Below are 17,415 nucleotides of genomic sequence, written 5' to 3' on the forward strand. Positions count from 1 at the left end.
GAGGGGAGGGCACAGGTGGAGAGGAAACCTGAGGAGCAGGGCTGAGATTCTGGCTGATTGCTTGGCTTGGCTCTCACCCTCTGTCCCCAGGTTTCTGAGAGCAGACACCCTTCCATAAGAGAGAAAGATGCTTGGCTTCTCTACCGAAACCAACCTGGAAAATTTTCCTGTAATGAAATGGTTTGAGAACCCCTCCCCTCTTTTTATTCATTCTCACCTGTATTCACTGTAGATGATATTTTTGGAACTCTACAGCACTTTCCATATTACAGTAAAGAAAAGAACATCTTTATAAGGTATATGATTGTGTTAAAAGTAAAAAAATGCTGATTGTGTTTTAGTAATTAGTTTCTAATCAAATCTACCACTTTTATCAACTATTTCTTTTTATGGTTTGGGACTGATTTATAAATTACTCATTCTCCATGGAAATCATTGAAATTTATTAGGAATAGATTTTTTCAGCAAATATGACAAGGAAAATAGGAAAAACAACAGATCTAGTATATTGAGGTATATATTATTGAGGTATATATACATTAGATTAATGCTTGGCGTAGTGGGTAAAGATACTGCCTGCATTACTGATATGCGATATGGACACTGGTTCGAGTTCAGGCTGCTCCACTTCCAATCCTGCTCCCAGCTAATCATCCTGTGAAAGCAATAGAAAATGATCCAAGTGTTTGGGCCCTTGTACCTCCATGGGAGGCTCAGATGAAGCTCCCGGCTCCAGGCTCCTGGCTCCTGGCTCCTGGCTTCAGGCTTCAGCCTAGCCCAGCCCTGACCACTGCAGCCCCTTGGGGAGTGAATTAGTGTATGGAAGACCTCTCTCTGTCTCTGTAACTTTGACTTTCAAATAGATAATGAAAAAAATCTTTTAAAAAATTTTGTATGTACCAATTGAGATAGGAATGTCTTCTGTAAAGTTACAAAGTAAAGAGAATGTATTTCCATGACATACTCTGTATGTAAGTAACAGCCCATCTACATTTGAATGGAAAACTATACTGAGAAAAATAGATTAAGAATTTTATGAATTCTCATTCAAATATGTAGCATTCATTTCACTGAATATAACTTTAGTTTCTATTTATGAACTTGGAAGCATTCATTAATAGCATGACAATGTGTATGCTTTAGGCTTCTGTAAAAAAAAACTTTTCACATAACTTAAAATTAACTCCTTTTAAAAAAATGAATTTAAGAGGCAGAAAGACAAAACACAAAAACAAACAAACAAACAAAAAAACGCTTTCATCCCTGGATCCATTACCCAAATGCCTGCAACAGCTGGGGTCAGCCAGGCCAAAACTGGGAGTTGGGAACTCAATCCTCAATCCAGGTCTCCCACACTGGGGGCAGAGACCTGACCACTTGAGTCATCACCTGCTGCCTCCCAGGGTGCATATTGGCAGGAAGCTGGAAACAGAGCAAAGCCAGCACTTGAATCCAAGCTCCAAGCAGTCCTACATGGGATGCTGGCATTCCAACCTGCAGCTTAACCACTTGGCCAAATGCCTGCCCCCAAATCAACTCTTTCTAAAGCAAACAATTTAGTGGCATTTGGTAGATTCAGTGTGTGTGACAACTGTGTCTAATTACAGCATTTTATCCTTGCAAATGAAAACCCTGTGCTCATTAAGCAATTGCTTTTTGTTTCCACATTTCTGAACTCCCAGCCCTGGAAAATCACCAATCAGCTTTCTGTCCCCTATGAATTTACCTCTTTTACCTATTTAATTCAAATGGAATCTTATAAGCCCAGTCTTGTATTGGGCTTTTTTCACTTACCACAGTGCTTTCAAGGTTCAATTATGTTGTACCATGTATCAGTATTTCATTCACTTCTGTGGATACATCATAACTCCACTGTGTGTTTAGACTATATCCTGTATATTCACCCTAAGTGGCCATTTGAACTATCCTTTGGTTATTCTCAACAGTGCTGCTATAAATGTCTTTGTCCAAGTATTTTTTAAGTATCCTTTTTCTTTTTTTTTTCTTTCTTTCTTTCTTTCTCTCTCTCTCTCTCTCTCTCTCTTTCTTTCTTTCTTTTGACAGGCAGAGTGGACAGTGAGAGAGAGAGAGAGAGAGACAGAGAGAAAGGTCTTCCTTTGCCATTGGTTCACCCTCCAATGGCTGCCACGGCCGGCGCACCACGCTGATCTGAAGCCAGGAGGCAGGTGCTTCTCCTGGTCTCCCATGTGGGTGCAGGGCCCAAGCACTTGGGCCATCCTCCACTGCCTTCCTGGGCCACAGCAGAGAGCTGGACAGGAAGAGGGGCAACCAGGACAGAATCTGGCGCCCTGACCGGGACTAGAACCCGGTGTGCCAGTGCCGCAAAGCGGAGGATTAGCCTAGTGAGCTGCTGTGCCGGCCTTAAGTATCCTTTTTCAACTAGGACTAGGAGTAGGGTTGTAAAGTCATATGATAATTCCATGTTTAACTTTTTTCTAAGAAATTTTCATTTTATATGAAAGGCATAGTTACATAGAGAGAGAGAGAGAAACAATCTTCCATCCACTGGTTCACTCCCCAATGACTGCAACAGCCAAGGTTGGGTCAGGTTGAAGCCAGGAGCCAGAACTTCACCCAGATCTCCCACATGGGTACAGGGACCAAGCACTTGGGCCATCCTTCAATGATCCCAGGCACACTAACAGGGACCTGGTTTGGAATTGGAGTAGCTAGGAATTGAACCGGCGCCCATATGGGATGCCAGCACTGCAGGTGGCAGCTTAACCTACCATGCCACACCAGCCCCTATAAGTTTACCTTTTTGAGAAACCAGCAAACTGTTATCCACAGTGGCTGGGCCATTTTATATTGCAGTGACTAATGGATGGTGGTTCCAATTGCTCTACATCCAACCAATACTTGTTTTGTTTGTTTGTTTTGATAGTAATCATTATAGTGGTGTTAAAGTGGTATCCCACTGTGATACATTGATTCCTATTTCCCTCGAGAGAATCTTTGCATGTGTTTTTGCCCATTTGTTTATCTGGTTATTCTAGTTCAGCATATTATTAAACTTGTTTTTTGTTTGTTGTTTGTTTGCTTGAGTGATAAAAGATCTCTGTAATCTATGTACTCTTCATATATATGAACTGTATCTCATTCTGTAAAACATCTTTTCACTTTGTGGAATATGTTATTTAATACTTTAAAATTTGAAGATTTTTTTCCTAAAAAAAATTTACTTATTTCATTTTAATTGTCAGGCAGAAAAACAGAGAAAGAGTGATAGAGACAGACAGAATGATAGACAGGTAGGTCCTCCAACCACTGATTCACCCCCTCAAAAGCCTGCAATGTAGTTCTGGGCCAGAATGAAGCCAAGATCTCAGAACTCAAACCAGATCTCCTGCATGTGTGGCAGGGACTCGACGACTTGAGCCATCACATGCTGCCTTCCAGAGTGCAAATGAACAAGAACTGGAATCAGAACCAGAACTCAAATTCAGACACTCTGATACTGAATGATGCATCCCAAGTCCTAACTTCTGTATGATTTTGATGAGATTTAGTGTATCTGTTTTTTTCTGTTGCTCAGTGTTCTAGTTCTTAAGAATCCTTTGCTTCATCCAAGGTCATGAAGATTCACCCTTTGGTTTTTGTCTCTGAATCTTTAACCTTCAATTGTTGATTTGAATAGAGTAAATTTTTGTACAGTATGAGGTAGGACTTCAACATCATTCTTCTGCATGCAGATGTCCAACATGATTTGTCAAAAAGGCTATTCCCTCCACGTTGAATAATCTCGGTACTCTTATCAAAATCAGTTGGAACTAGATGTATGGATTTATTTCTGGAGCTCAATTCTAATCAATTGGTCTACACTGCTATCCTAGGTCAGTTCCAAACTGTTTTAACTACTGTAGCTTTATAGTAAATTTTATTCCTTCTTCTTTTTTCTAAATTGACAGACACAATTGTGTTTTTTATTATGTACAAATTAATATTGTAGAGTATTCATATATTCTTTTTAAATTTATTTTGTTTATTTGATAGAATTACAGAGAGAGGTAGAGACAGAGAGAGAGAGGTCTTTCATCCTCTGGTTCACTCTCCAGATGGCCGCAACGGCAGGAGCTGCACCTATCTGAAGGCAGGAGCCAGGAGCTTCCTCCAGGTCTCCCACATGGGTGCAGGGGCCCAAGGACTTGGGCCATCTTCTACTGCTTTCCCAGGCCATAGCAGAGAGCTGAATCAGAAGAGGAGTAGCCTGGACTAAAACCAGCACCCATATTGGATGCCAGCATTTCAGGTCAGGGCTTTAACCTGCTGCGCCACAGCACTGGCCCCATTCATATATTCTTAAATGGTTTAAATTTTGCCAGTAAACATGATTTCTCACATAGTTTTCTCATAATGACAATAGTTAATACCGTATTATCTTCTTGAACATTGTAGTAAATTTTTAAATTGGAAAGAGGAAGTTCAACCTTATTCTCCATATTCAGTATTACCTTGGCTGTTTAGGCCCTCCTGCCAATCTATATGTGAATGTGAGTTTTGACTTTCCCACTTCTACACAAAGACTTTTAGATTTATAAATCAGAGATTGTATCAAATGTGTAAATCACTTCAGTAATATTGTCATTGGATGGCTGGGTTCAAATTCTTATCTCTGATCAAGGAAAGAGTTTGAGAACGTGATGTAAGCCAAGGTTAATAAAGTAATAAGACATTGTTAACAAAGCAGAAGCAAGCACTGGAGAGGCAGTGTGGGCATGCTTCAGTGTGAGCTGTGCCCAGCAGGTTCATGGATATCCCTTTCTATGATTTCAAAAGAGCAGAGGGATTGAATATTCACAGGGAGCAGTATTTGGGTTGAAATTTGAGTACCAGCCATTTTCTTGTCTTTTTTTGGAAATCTCAGAAAGTTTGTGGAAAAACGAAATAAAAGATAAAGTTATTTTAATGTACACATTGGAAAATTCTTAAGTATGCCTTTTTGTTGTTGTTGTTATTTACAAGTTCCATGTACTCTGTGAAGATTTCTTATTCTTGTTGTCCTCTTGGGTATCTGCTAGTGAGAAATGTCTATTCAGATAATTTACACATTTAAAATATGTGAGTTTTTGGCTGTTGAATTTTTTTGAGTTTCTCACATATTCTGGGCATTAATCTATTGTGAGATGATTACACTGTTAATATTTTCTACCATTTTTCAGCTGTCTATATATTCTGTCAATTATTTTGTCTGCTGCGCAGGGAGGGTCTCAAAGAAATGTCTGCACTTCCATGTTCACTGCAACACTATTCAAAATACATTAAGTATGGAAACAACAACGTTCCATCAAGAGATGAGTAGATAAAAAACCCACATATATACACAACAGAATATTATTCAGTCATAAAAAGGAGTGGAGTCCTTTTGTGTGAGGCAACATAGATGGCAATGGAGAACACTGTGTTTAGTGATATAAGCCAGGCACAGAAATACAAACATTGCATGTTCTGACTGATATGCAGAAGACGAGAGTAGAAAAGGGGTCACTGGAGGCAGCAGGGAAGCTGGAGGCAGAGATAATGGGAGGCTACATAAAGAGCACTAAACTACAGGGAGGAGGGAAGAGTTCTAGGGTTACAGTTTATCACAAATCTTATAAAGAATCAGGAGAAAAGAGTTCAAAGACTTTCAAAAAAAAGAAATTACAAATGCATAACAAGATGCAAATAATTACTCTTATTTGATCATTGAATGTTGTATACATGTTTGAATTGTTACACCATACCTGATAAATATGTACAATTATTATGTGCTAGTTTTAAAAAGAAATTCTATAGTATGTCTACATAAATATAGTCTATGATCTTTGACAAAGTTACAAAAACATTCAAATGGTAGTAAAGCAATTGGTCATCTTTATGCAAAAAATAAATAATCTAGACAGAATCTGCACACCTTTCACATAAACTAATGCAAAATAAATCAGATTGAAGTGTAAAATGCAATTCTACAAAATTTCCATAAGGTAAGATTGGAGACTGTCTTGCTGATACTGTATTTGATCACGACTTTTTATAGGGAAGGACAAAAAAGTTCTATGATAGAAAAAGTATAAGTTGTATTTTATTAAAGTGAAAAACTTGGGGCCAGCGCTGTGGTGTAGCAGGTAAAGCCACCACCTCTAGTGCCGGCATCCCATATGGGTGCTGTTCGAGTCCTGGCTGCTCCACTTCCAATCCAGCTCTCTGCTATAGCCGGGGAAAGCAGTGGAAGATGGCTCAAGTCCTTGGGCCCCTTCAGGAGACCTGAAAGAAGCTCCTGGTCCCTGACTTCAGATGGGTGCAGCTCTGGCCAATGCAGACAATTGGAGAGTGAACCAGTGGATGGAAGATTCTCTCTCTCTCTGCCTCTCCTTCTCCCTCTGTGCAACTCTGACTTCCAAATAAATAAATAAATTTTTAAAAAATAAAGTGAAAAACTCTTGCTCTATGAAAGGCATTATAAAGACAATAAAAATATAAACCAAAGACCGGAGACAATATTTGCAAAGCACCTAATGAAGGTATTATATCTAATATACGCAAAGAAATCATGACATTCAACAATTAAGAAACAAGTGAATTAAGAAATGGATAGAAATTCTGAACAAACAGTAGATGGTAGAATCTATACATGAAAAAAATGAAGCATAAGAATATTTGGTCAGGGCCTGGTGCCATGGCTCACTTGGTTAATCCTCTGCCTTTGGGCACCGGGTTCTAGTCCTGGCTGCCCCTCCTCCAGTCCAGCTCTCTGCTGTGGCCCAGGAGGGCAGTGGAGGATGGCCCAAGTGCTTGGGCCCCTGCACCGGCATGGAAGACCAGGAAGAAGCACCTGGCTCCTGGCTTTGGATTGGCGCAGTGCTGGCTGTAGCGGCCATTTGGGGGGTGAATCAATGGAAGGAAGACCTTTCTCTCTGTCTTTTTCTCACTGTCTATAACTCTACCTGCCAAATAAATAATAAAGAAAAAATTGAACATCAACAAAACAAGATACCAGTACATACCTATTAGAAATTTTTTAATTCAAAGAACTGAATAGCAAATGCTGGCAAGAACGTGGAATAACAGGAACTGTCATTTATTCCTGGTAGGGGTGCAAAAATGGCACAGCCACTTTGAAAGACAATCTGGTAGTTTCTTATAAACCTAAAATCTTACCATATATCATGCTCCTAGATATGCCCCCTTTTGACTTAAAATTTTATACTAATGCAAAAACCTGCATAGACATAGTTATGTTAATTTATTTCATAATCTTCAAAAATTGGAAGCCACCAAGTTGTCCCTCAGTGGACAAGTGGATAAGCAGGCTGTGGTACATCCATACACTGGAGAATGATCCATCAATACACAGAAACGTACTATGCAGAGGAAAGTCATGTGGTGCCGCTAGTTAAGCTCCTGTTTGTGATGTCTGCATCCCATATCAGAGTCCTGAGTCAAATCCTGGCTATTCCATTTCCTTTCCAGCTTTCTGCGAGTATGGCTGGCAAGATGACCAAAGCACTTGGGCCCCATCCACTTACCTGGAGTTCCTGGCTATGTGCTTCAACCTGGCCCAACCCTGGTTGTACTGTATGGGACACACTGAAGCTATAGTAATAGCTAATTAAGGCTTTTTTTTAATTTAGGGAGTAGATATTTAGTCTAGTTATTAGGTGCTGTGGCATAATGGGTTAAGTTGTGACTTGCAATGGTGGTATTCCATATCAGAGGACAGGTTTTAGGCCTGGCTGCTCTGCTTCCAATTCAGCTCCCTGCCACTGTGCCTGGAAAAGCAGCAGAAGGTTGCCCAAGTGTTTGGGTTCCTGCCACCCATGTGGGAGACCTGGATGTTGCTGGAATTTGGGGTGTAAATTAGCAGATGGGACATCTCCATCAGTCTGTCTATCTGTCTGTTTATCTCTGTGTGTTCGTCTGTTTTCTCTCTCTATCTCTCTGCCCTCAAATAAATTTTGAATTTTGAAATAAGGAAAATATATCTTAAGATATAAAACAGGCTATATATGAACTAAATGTGGGCCATAATCTTCAATATTAATAGATCACTTGCAGCTGTGGTTCAAAGGTAAGTTTAATAAATTTACAGGATAAGATATCCCATCATTTCAGCATTTTCAAAGATGATATCCAGAATATTAATACATATTCCATGTTTATTTTTTAAAAAGATTTTATTTATTTATTTGAGAGGGAGAGACAAGAGAGAAAGATCTTCTATCTGCTGGTTCACACCCCAAATAACCACAAGAGCTGGGGCTGGGCCAATATAAAGCCAGAAACCAAAATCCAAGAACTTCTCCTGGGTCTCCCATGCAGGTGCACTTGGGCCATCCTCTACTGTCTTTGCAGGCTATAGCAGAGAACTACATTGGAAGTGGAGAAGCTGGGACTCGAACCAGTGCCCATGTGGGATCCTAACACTGCAGGCTGCATCTGTGCCTGCTATGCCACAGAGCCAGGGCCCTCCAAGCTTACTTTTTAAAGCTAACCTTTCATGCTGTTGTTTTATAATAAGTCAATGGGCAGTTTTAACAACTATGACAATTAAGTACCAATTCCATGTCAATATGACACTAGTTCCTAGGGAAATCTGTCAGCTTCCTCTTGGCAGGTTGGTAACAATGGACTATTTTTTTCAGATAGGACACCCACCCTGGAGCTGCCTCTACTCAGTGCTTCTGGCAAACTATCCTGGCTGGACATACAGAATGCCTTATCCACCATTATGGTTTCCACCCGGCATTTTCCCAGGTGAATGTTCATTTTTTACTTTCCCTCTCAGAGTTACATAATTATTGAGTGCATGCATGTTTTCATCAAGTACAGAACTAAGGATTCAAATAAAATTAAGTAAGACTTCTATCCCTGAAGAGGTTACAGTCAGGCTAGGATAAACACATATAAATACAGAATGGTGTTTGGGCCCCCTTGAGATTACACTGCAATCAAATTAGTATAAATAGAAAAGACTCTTCATTTAGGGTTTGCTATGGCAAAGGAGTCAGTTGATTTCACTGGAATTTGCACAACACTCAAAGGCAAGGAGAGCAGTATAAACAATTTACAGTAAAAAAAAAAAAAAAAAAAAGGAAGCATCGGGTGTACCCTGATTGTGGATTGTGGCACAGGGAAGCTGGAGGCAGGTTAGCCAGAAGTGAGCATGCTATGTAATTGGTGAAGGGGGCATATCTGTCTCCTCTAGTTCATTCTAAGGTGGAAATAGGGGGAAAATAAGGGAATCTAAGTTACTGATTAAGTCTTGAGTAGCTGGGCTGCAGATGTTGCAGTTTGATTCACTGTGCTGGTGGCTCCAGTCCGGAAGCTGGTGGCTTCTGTTCTTCTATGTGGCCTGACCATTGTCTGTTTCTGTGTTCAGACTCTGTTGTATCGAAACAGGTAGAGAATGACTGATGCAGGATATTTACATCCCTCACAACAGTCAGGAGAACATTTTGTGACACTGGGAGTGTGCGAATGAGTCCACATCCGCAGGATCCACGGCTTCACCATGTGCCTGCCTCACCAGCAGGGCATCCAGGGCAGTGGCGTGGTGAAGTCCAGTTACGGGGTCAGGTTATGAACACTACTCACTGAGATCATGTAAGAACCCAACAGATGGCATACAAGCTCAGTCTGCAACAGCTGATGAGCATTCGCATCTGAGAACCCAGGAATGATTTAGGATTCGTTCTTCTCCCCATTGTTCCAGGGATCCCAAAGCAGAATTTGCATTTCTTGAAAAAATTGGCATGAGCTAAATTAGAAGTCTGACTGCTTCAACTTTGTATGTAGAGAATTACACACAGAAGGTAAGTTCTTCCGCTTCTTTCCCTTAGGAGTCAACTCTTGAAATGCAGCGTATGTGGCTACCAGAGAGCGCTGTCTGGGAGAAGTAGCAATGAGTGCCACTTGGTACCATCTTCACGCCAAGTCTCCGTCCCTTCAGCTTCCTTCTGCTGTCTTTCCCTGCAGCACCCTATGATTGCCTTCCTGACAAAGCGGCAATGCACACACCAGGGGCTCTGCATTCTGTGGATCCCACCCTAACAGAGTACAGTCTCAAACATAACTGCTAGGTTTTCACTTTACGGAATGCAATTCAGAGAATTAGGATACTTGAACACACATTAGATTTAGGACCAAAGGATCATTTGTACAGTTGGACTTGAGGACTAATTTAGAATTATCAAAGAAAATACAAGTGAAAAATATATTTTTTAAAAGATTTATCTATTTATTTGAAAGGCAGAGGTACAGAAAGGCAGAGAGAGAGAGAAGTGCTCCATCCACTGTTCCACTCCCCAAATGACCACAACAGCTGGGGCTGCGCCAATCTGAAGCCTGAAGCCAGGAGCCAGGAGCTTCTTCCAGGTTTCCCACACAGGTGCAGGGGCCCAAGGACTTGGGCCACCATCCACCGCTGTCCCAGACCATAGAAGAGAGCTGAATCAGAAGTGGAGCAGCCAGGGCTTGAACCAGTGCCCATACAGGCTGCCGGCACTGCAGGCATTGGCTTTACCTGCTACATCACAGTGCTGGCCCCCAAAATTCAGCTTTTTACTAAGATTTATTTTATTTATTTAGAAAGGCAAAGTGACACAGAGACAGAGAGAGAAACAGAGAGAGAGAAAGTGAACGAGCCAGGAGCCAGGAACTCCATGTACGTCTTCTACATCAGTGGCAGGGACCAAAGTACTCGGGCCATCTTCTGCTGCCTTCTCAGGCACATGGGCATGGAGCTGGGTGGGGAACAGAGCATTCAGGACTCAAACCAGAGCTCTGATATGAAATGCCAGTGTCACAGGTGGCAGCTTAGTCCACTGTGCCACATCGCTGACCCCTGAATGAGGAACCTGTATACATACATGGAGCTGGAATGTGATCAGAGTTATATATAAAATAGGGGTAGAATCAACAGGGCATGGATTTTAACTGAAACATGTAGCATGGATTGTCTAGGGAGAGCGAGTGGGGCCATATGACAAGCAAAACCATGAGCAGCCCTGGAGAGGATGACAAGAATTACTCAAGATGAAGAAAATGAAATTGTGTAGAGGCCGGCTCCGTGGCTTAATAGGCTAATCTTCCACCTGTGGCGCCAGCACACCGGGTTCTAGCCCGGGTCGGAGCGCCGGATTCTGTCCTGGTTGCCCCTCTTCCAGTCCAGCTCTCTGCTGTGGCCCGGGAGTGCAGTGGAGCATGGCCCAAGTCCTTGGGCCCTGAACCCCATGGGAGACCAGGAGAAGCACCTGGCTCCTGCCTTCAGATCAGCGTGGTGCGCCAGCCGCAGGCCATTGGAGGGTGAACCAACGGCAAAGGAAGACCTTTCTCTCTGTCTCTCTCTCTCTCTGACTGTCCACTCTGCCTGTCAAAAAAAAAAAAAAATTGTAGAAGCAAAGAAGCAGCTGAGGTGGGACACAAAACAGCAGAGTCAGGGAGTGTGGAGGTGAAGTTCAGGTAATAGTTTGCTTCTGACGCCATAGCCCATAGCAAGCATAGTAAGGTCAAGGATAATAAATGCCCAAATGCAGCTGGTTGATGTAGGATTGTGACTATTAGTGCTGGCACTGGGGAGAGGGGTGTTGGAGAAGCAATCACTTGCAGTAAGGGGACAATGGGACAGCAGAGAAGTTGGGGATTAGGATACGTTACAGAGATCAGAAAAAGCACAGCGTGTCCTATAGACGTCTCACAGTTGGTGACGTTAAAATATACAAATAAGATTGAGTCAGATGCCACACATCCACATGAATTTTGTCTAAGAAGACACTTTGCATTATCAGTAAACGTCTCATAGTGTGGGGTATGGAGAGAGCTGTGTCCACCTTGGTAAACATCTAATGCAGTAATTTCTTCAATAGCTGTCGTCACTAGACTCCATGGAGTAACTGAGAAAATGTCCCCTCCTCTCCGCCTCTCTCTCTCCCTCTGTGGTACTGGAGCAAACAGTATTAGATAAATTAGAATTTATCTAATTCTCAAAGAGATCCCAAATCCCCAAAAGATAAATAGCCACATATGGAGGGTATATTCCAGAAGTTCTGCTTGCAGGAGATTCATTGCTTTTAGAAATGTTTTAAATTGCTGAACAAAAATGCAAGACTGTAATTATGATCTCAAGTATGCTCGTGTAGAGCTGAAGTGTGGGAAATCATGCAGACCCGGATAGCAGCGAGATAATTACAAGCAGCATGCAGAATATAATTGTGGGTGCAAATGCCAAGAACTAAGAGAAGCATGAACAAATAATGGATCTGAAAAAAGAAATTAATTTAAGGGAATCAAAGTGCTGGAAGGAGCAGGTGGGAAAGAGGGTTTAGGTTTCCCTGGAATGGTTACAGAATGTTGGTAAATCTTCAGTCTGCTGAATTATTAATTATATTTGGAAAATGAGGATATCAAATATTGATAAAAAGAGTATTTCCTTGGGCAGGAGTGATCCATATCTTCCTCAAGGTATCTCCTGTGGTTAACATAAAAAGAAGCAAAAAGTGATAATTTGAGAAGTACCATAACAAGAAATATAATAATATGATATTTTATATAATTAATAGGTCCATAATCTCCATTGTTAGGTCACCTTTCTTATATTAAACTCAGGTTTGTAAATGTTACCAAATATAACATGCTGCCACTTTTTAGATGTGATTTTCCTCTTTTATTCTATTTTCATAAATACTCAATGTGGGCTATGCATTACTAGGAAATTCAAAAAGAGTCTGGGTCTATATGTGATTCTAGACTCTGTCTTATCATTTTTCATTCATGTATTTAGCTCAACTGAGCTAGACTATAGTTCCTAAAATAAGAGTTCAACTCAAACACAGGCTATTAAGTCTGCTGCTTATATCTTCTCAGCTATTTATCAGTTCGATCCTAAATGCTTCCCACTTTTTCATCAAACAAACGCTTTCCAACATAGTCCAAGTTTTGCATGGTATTTTTTTTTAACTTTTTTGCCTCCTCTTCATGTCTCTTGTTACTGAAGTTGGAGTTTTCCTGTTGAGCCCTGAACCCTAATTTTCCCTTCTACCATGAGCGTCAAGGTTAGTGAGCATTTCCATGGTACCAGCTACCTTGAAGTGAATTGTGCTGCTATTTTTTTCTTTCCATTTTTCTATATGGCAGCCCAAGCACCAGCCAGGGCAGATTCTAATGGTTATGTAGGCCATCATGGCTGGAAAAAATAATCACAATAAAGCTAAGCTCAAGAGCTTTACAATCTGAAAGCCATCCCTTCTCATCTCATCAACTCTTACACAGCTCCTAGCCCTGTGTTGAGTTTCCCGAGATCTCCATTTGGTACTCCTGGCATTGAACATTTATAATGAAGTGGGCCCAGATGTGGTCAGGGTTAGCTGACTATGGCTTCTCAGGCTCGAGTGTGATGCTAACCTCTCATCTTCTCAGCCAGGTACTCATTGCAGCCAGGTACTGAGTGCATCCAGGTGCAGAATGCATTGGAGGTTACAGTCCTTCAAGGGTCCCCTGTCTGTTGCAGTTTGGAAAAAGCAGATGAACTTCCAGATCCCCAGCCAGAACACAGCACGTTGGTCTCACACCTGGTGAGACAGGAAACTTGGTGGCTTATGAGGCCATGAGCACACATGCATTAAGTTCTAGGATGGGGCCGGCCTAGTGTCTATGAGGCTCCACAACTCCCCAGAAACTGAATAAAAATACCATGGCATTTACAGAGGCTGCAGGAAAAAGGAAAGCACTTTATATTTAATGGAGCTTTTCTTTTCTTTCTTTCTTTTTTTTTTTTTTTTTTTTTGAATAAGAAAACTTGCAATTTCATTGAACACCAGGAACCACGAATTATGCAACTGACTGTGGGCAGGGCTGCTAGATTTCAACCATGGTTTTACACTGAATAGTTTTTCTTGTTTATCAGGCAGTACAGTGAGGGTCAGGAGTTATCTAAGCATTTAATACTTTCTGTCTTCCTCACTCCATCTAAAGTGTGTAAAAGCAACTCTGGAGAAGGACAGGCAGCAGTGGCAGGGCACCATGCAAGGAGAGAGCTGTAGGTGTTCTGCCATGGACTTGACCTGTTTGGCCAATATTTGAGGACATTGTAAGGGTGAGGGTGGAAATCCAATGGCAGCATCTAGACAGACTCATAATGTTAAGTCATGGGTGGATTCTAATCATCTTGGTGAGGTTGCCCTGCTCTGCAGGGAGGTTTCTTTGATCACTGGCTACCATAGGAAAAGTACATAGAGGCTGTCTGAAAGGAGGTAGTGGGCACCATGGGCAGTTTGCATCAATCTAGGGCTACCTGGGGAAGTCTGTGGAGAGTCTAGGAATGGAAAAAAATCATCATTCATTGTATTTCGTGATACTGTTGAAATTTTAGGTCATCATTTGGGGCTGAATCTTTTTTTTTTTTTTTTGACAGGCAGAGTGGACAGTGAGAGAGAGACAGGGAGAAAGGTCTTCCTCTACCATTGGTTCACCGTCCAATGGCCTCTGTGGCCGGCATGCTGCGGTTGGCGCACCGCGCTGATCTGAAGGCAGGAGCCAGGTGCTTCTCCTGGTCTCCCATAGGGTGCAGGGCCCAAGGACTTGGGCCATGCTCCACTGCACTCCCGGGCCACAGCAGAAAGCTGGACTGGAAGAGGAGCAACTGGGAAAGAATCTGGCGCCCCGACTGGTACTAGAACCCGGTGTGCTGGCACCGCAGGCAGAGGATTAGCCTAGTGAACCATGGCGCCGGCCTGGGGCTGAATCTTTACATCTGCTGTGGCAAACAATTACAGAAATGAGAAAGAAATTTATGCTTGAGTTCTTTGGGCTTGTAGATTAGGGCACTGTAAAATACCTTCTCTAAGACCTTTTTCCTTCTCTCCATTCCTTCCTCCCTCCTTCTTGTTTTCCTTCCTTCTTCCCTCCCTCCATCCTTCTTCCTTTTTGTCTATAATAGTGATTTGAAATGTGTACCTTGAGAGGAAAGGATTTGTGTTACATTCATTGTATGTTGCCCAGCATGGAGCAAGGAGCTTGGTGTTGAAATCTACCAAATGTCTGATGGTCTCCAGGGCTTGGAGGGTTTTGTTTGTTTCAAGGGAAGAAGCTGTTGACTTCTTGGCCTCCTCCCTGATCTGCTTACAGATTGAATTTATCTTTCTCCATCTCTCTGTCCTAAGACAGGTTTGGGTAACCATGCTTTTATTTAAGCAATACGGGAAAACATTCTATACAGTTTGAATAAAACTATTTTCTTCTAATAGTTTATATTTGTTTTTGAATGATTTCTATTTTAGATCCCAGTTAGAATTGGGGGATTTTAATATTTTAAGACTCTATGGGGCAGATGTGGTATCATAACTGATAAAGCTGCCGCCTGCAATGCTGGCATCCATAATAGGCACCGGTTCCTGGCCTGGCTGTTCCTCTTCTGCTCCAGCTGCCTGCTAATGGCCTGGAAAAGCAGTGGAAGATGGTCCAACTGTTTGGGCCCCTGCCATCACATGGGAGGCCTGGAAGAAGTTCTTGGCTTCATTCCAGGCCTTTGCGTCCCTCTGGGGAGTGAACCAGTGGATAGAAAATCTCTCTCCTCCCACTCTCCCTCCCTCTTCCTCTTTCTTTGTAACTCTGGCTTTCTAATAAATAAATAAATAAATCTTTTTTAAAAAAAGCTCTATAGATAATAAGCCTCTAAGATATTTGTTGAGTTTAAATACACAAAAAGTTTCATGCTAAATCCAAATTGCATAGGAGATATCAAATTAAATTCATATTATTGAAGAAAGGGAGACAGCAGTTTTAAGATACCTAATGTTGTTACAGGCTATTGAATAGGCGTTAATAGATAAAATAACTGGTTTGCTTAACTGGTCTATTTTAATAAGATACAATGTGATGAGTCCATATAGGTAAAGTTTTTCCTTTTTAGTAATTACAGCTTGTTAGATTGGGGAGCCCATAACAAGTCTGTCTCAGTCCCTAAATATTTATTAGCCTATTATTTAGCCTTAAACACTTACTACTGGGAAAGTACAACAGCTTTACTGTAGGATTGGTTTTGTAAAAGTGTACATGGCTTGAGTACATACACAATGCAAGATTTTGATAGAAGAATGAAAGCCCTAAGCAGATGGAATTTTAGCCCAAAATTGGAGACAGGATAGAGAGACTTGCAAAAGTGACTGAAGATGAACTGCCTATCTCATAATTCCTTCCCTATTCCCTCCCCTCCATCCCTCAGCCATAAAGTCAAGTGACAAGGCTTTCATGGAGTAGCCATTCTCAGCCTCATGAGATGAAATATTATAACCCGCCAGGGGCCCTCTAACTGGTATAATCACTGCATGGCACACTTTATGAGGCAAATCCTCTAATCCCCCTCAGAAGGGCTCCATGAAATGATATAACCAACAAGCCAGTTTTCAGATTCGTGGCCTTTTTCTTTTTAATTAAAAATGTCTTGCGGAGTGTGGTTTTGGAAGCCTCCTTTTCAATTAAGAAGTACAAATATTGCTTTATCGGGTTATGAATGACTTTAATATCCCAGGAAGCAGTGGTGCTTTCAGACCCAAAGGCTGCATAAGAACCTCTGACTCTCTTGTCTAATATCAGGATTCCCAGAATGTGCCTCAGGATGACTCGCTTCTCTGAGGAGCTGCAGCAGTGAGGTCAATTCAACAGAGGTCTTTGGGACCCACTGTTTGCTTTCCCTGCAGGTCTAGGGTTCTCACTCTGTGACCTGCGAATATGCCTCAGCGAGTCAGAAAATGCTGGGAGAGCGTGCAATGTTTGGGGTGTACATGCCTGTGCTTAGGGTGGCTGCACAGATTTCAACAGCCACTTACAGTGATTCATAACTAAGACATGGACAAGTACTACGGTGAGGGTATGTCTCACCCTTAGCATTATTGACATTTGGGGCCAGATGCATTTCTGTGGTGGGCATTGTTCTATGCATGGTAAGAATGGAGGAGGTTGAGTAGCATCCACAACCTCTAACAATCAAGTATCAGTTGCAAATCCCCCAGACCCACCGGGTTTAGCCACCAGAAGTCTCTGCATGTAGTCACATATCCCCCAGGGGAGCCATCCGAAGCTGAGAATCACTGCATTTCACTACAGATATTACATAGAGATGTTTATGCTTAGCTAGCCTATGAAACTTTACTCTGTTCTTACCACATCTGGTCTCACATAATTCCAATAGGCAGCTGTATTTATCTTTAAAACAAGTGTAGCAAAAAGGCAACATTTTATTGTCTTCTGCCTCAGGGTAGAAAGAAGGGAAATATAATCGTAGCTCCTGCCCAGTTGAGCCATGGATTATGAAGTAGTCAATTCTGAGACCAAAGACGTGGATTTGGGGGGCCAGTGTTGCGGCACAGTAGGCTAAGCCACCACTTGCAATGCAGACATACTGTATCAGAGTGCCTGAGACCC

The 17,415-nt window shown here is 41.9% G+C and overlaps 1 long non-coding RNA gene across 1 annotated transcript in view; it reads right to left on the bottom strand.

Moving 5' to 3' along the window:
* Nucleotides 1–8,478: 8,478 nt before the first annotated feature.
* The window catches only part of LOC127487775 (uncharacterized), a 61,070-nt gene continuing 52,133 nt past the window's right edge, over nucleotides 8,479–17,415 (bottom strand). Inside the window, exon 5 of the long non-coding RNA XR_016222405.1 lies at nucleotides 8,479–12,466. This is a non-coding gene — a long non-coding RNA (uncharacterized LOC127487775). The remainder of the gene's footprint in view (nucleotides 12,467–17,415) is intronic.

Source organism: Oryctolagus cuniculus, chromosome 16, assembly GCF_051225735.1.
Source record: "Oryctolagus cuniculus isolate XC-2025 breed Fujian yellow rabbit chromosome 16, ASM5122573v1, whole genome shotgun sequence".
Lineage (NCBI taxonomy): Eukaryota > Metazoa > Chordata > Mammalia > Lagomorpha > Leporidae > Oryctolagus > Oryctolagus cuniculus.